At 41.5% G+C, this 2,788-nt stretch overlaps 1 non-coding gene across 1 annotated transcript; it reads right to left on the minus strand.

The window, feature by feature from the left end:
- Positions 1-608: 608 nt before the first annotated feature.
- LOC138808089 (U6 spliceosomal RNA) lies at positions 609-715 on the minus strand. The gene has a single exon (XR_011366388.1). It is a non-coding gene; the product is annotated as a U6 spliceosomal RNA (small nuclear RNA).
- Positions 716-2,788: the final 2,073 nt, after the last annotated feature.

The raw sequence follows: 2,788 nt of genomic DNA on the forward strand, positions 1-2,788 counted from the left end.
TACTGGCTGGCTTGGGAAATTGGCTGTTACTTTTGCAATTCTGATTATTTAGATGAAAAGCTTAGTTTAAGATGATAAAGTGGAGTTTCAGTGTGGGTGGAATCCATTGTGAATTTTCAGCTTGTTCTGCTTGGGCTTAATACCTGAGCCTGACTAGAGAGTGATGTCCTGTAATTTTTTTTTTTCCGGTCATGGGGCTGAACTCTGGGCCTGGGCACTGTCCCTCAGCTCTTCAGCTCAAGGCTAGCACTCTACCACTTGAGCCACAGCACCACTTCCAGCCTTTTCTGCTTATGTGGTGCTGAGGAATTGAACCCAGGGCCTCATGCATGCAAGGTAAGCACTCTACCACTGAGCCACCTTCCCAGCTCTGTCCTGTAATTTATTTTATTTTTTTTTTATTGTGAAAATACTGTACAGAGGGGTTACAATTACATGGGCAAGATAATGAGTACATTTCTTATCAAGCATTGTAGCCTCCTCCTCCTCCTTTGTTCCCCCTTCCCATCCCTTCCCATCTCCCCGCCCCCCCCCCCACACCAAAGTTGTAAAGTTCGTTTTCAATATAACGACTTGTACATTTCATTGTTGCAATGGGTCCACCTGTAAAAAATATGGAACGCTTCACGAATTTGCGTGTCATCCTTGCACAGGGGCCATGCTAATCTTCTCTGTATCGTTCCAATTTTAGTATATGTGCTGCCAAAGCGAGCACCTGTCCTGTAATTTTTATTTAACATTACTTACTTAGAATATTAGGCTGTTGTGGGAAAGACTAATAGTAAAATAGAAAGGCCAGCTCAGGTTCTGGGCTCTGAAAGGTTCAGGGACCTGAAATTCTTTTTTTACCCTTAAATTTTTCTTTTAAATTATCTCTAAATAATTATACAAAGGAGTTCCAATTAAACCTGTCAATTTCTGTGTATAATAATTCTTGATCAATATCACCCTTTCCATCTTTCTCCCTCCCCATCTGTCCCAATCCCCTTAAGTTTCCTGGTTTTACTTTGACATATGTACATTACATATATTATTCCTGATTTTTTTTTGTCAAATTATGTAAGCAATGTCCTCTTTTTTTTTTTTTTTGTGAGACAGGATCTTGTCATGGTTCTTATTGTCTTTTTTGAGGGGTAGGAAGCATAGCTTTTGAGCTCCTGGATGTTAGCTTTTGGCTTTGATTTGCCACTAACTTGCTATGTATTAACAAAAGCAATGCAAATAGTAGAACAATATGGATGATTTACTCTGCTATTACTGTATTCCCAACATCTAGCCATATTATTATACGTTATTTTTGTAAAAGCTTATGAAATCGGTAAGTCATTATCTGTATACAATCATAAAACAGAGAGAGAGAAAGAAAGAAAGAGAGAGAAAATATGAATTAATATACTTTGCCCAAGATTAGGTGGTTGGTTGCATGCAAGAGGCTAACTCTGAAGCCTTCTGTTTGCTTTTGATGTTAGAGATTGAACCCAGGGCCTTGTGCATGCTAACCATATACTTTACCGCCAAGCTACATCCCTAGCCCTGTTCTTAAGCATTGTATTATATTTCTCTTAACACTCAACTGCATGATTTCCCTGGGCCTGTTTCTTCTTGTCTAAAGGAAACGTGATTTTTCTGACATCCTCCCTCTATTTGAGAGAGTGAGAATGTGAAAAGGAAAATGCTTTGAAGATGATAAAGTAGTTGAAAAATACAAGCAACAATTAAAAACCAAAACCAGTGTGCTGAAGTAAAGGGGTGGGGGTGGGGGGGGGGAGAGAAGGCTCCCTGGAGTGAAATTGCGCATTGACCTTTTGCTGTAAACAAGGCAAAAGGGCTGCTGTGCTTACACTGACAGCCCAAGTTGGGAAGCTGGGTTCTTTTTCCACAGCTGTCAGAATGCCAGGGGCAGGGGACACAGATGCCAGGTCTGAGCATCCAGGCGTGAGTGGCAAGGCTCCCTGCACCAGAGTCTCTGGATACAATTCCTCAGAGCCTGACCTTTTGAATGTAAAATACTTGTCAGGTTGCCAAGTGTCCACCAGCCAGGGGATTCATGAATCAGGAAGAGAAAAAGTGAGAGAAAAGAAAAAAGAAATGGATGCTATTTTTCATCTTCTACATTTAGACTTGGCCATATGACCTACTCTGGTCAAAGAAATACTGTTTTAAAAAACAATGAAGGGCTGGGAAGGTGGCTCAGTGGTAGAGTGCTTGCCTTGCATGCCTGAGGCTCTGGGTTCGATTCCTTAGCACCACATAAGCAAAAAGAAAAAAGCCAAAAAAAAAAAAAAAAAGAAAAAAGTCGGAGGTGGCACTGTGGCTCAAGTGGTAGAGCACTAGCCTTGAGCTGAAGAGCTGAGGGACAGCACCCAGGCCCAGAGTTCAGGCCCCATGACCCGACCCCCCCCCCCAAAAAAAAAATAATGAAAACAGCCAGGTGCTGGTGGCTCAGGCCTGTAATCTTAGCTACTCAGGAGGCTGACATCTGCAGATCATATAGTTTAGAGCTAGTTTGGGCAGGAAAGTCTGTGAGATTTGTATCTCCAATTAGCCAGAAGTGGTGCTATAGCTCAAGTGGTAGAGTGCCAAACCTTGAGTGGAAAAACCGAAGGGTGCCCAGACCCAGTAAAGGGCCCCATGTTTGTTAAGCAAGTGCTCTACTAATTGAACCAAATCACACCATACTAAAAAAAGCATACATCAACAGACTAAATTTTTAAAAATGAGGACAATAGATGTACTCATTACCTTATGTAACTGTAACCCCTCTGTACAGCATCTTTACAATAAAATT

The sequence above is a fragment of the Dipodomys merriami genome, unplaced genomic scaffold (assembly GCF_024711535.1).
Source record: "Dipodomys merriami isolate MVZ:Mamm:240054 unplaced genomic scaffold, mDipMer1.0.p SCAF_44, whole genome shotgun sequence".
In the NCBI taxonomy this organism is placed as follows: domain Eukaryota; kingdom Metazoa; phylum Chordata; class Mammalia; order Rodentia; family Heteromyidae; genus Dipodomys; species Dipodomys merriami.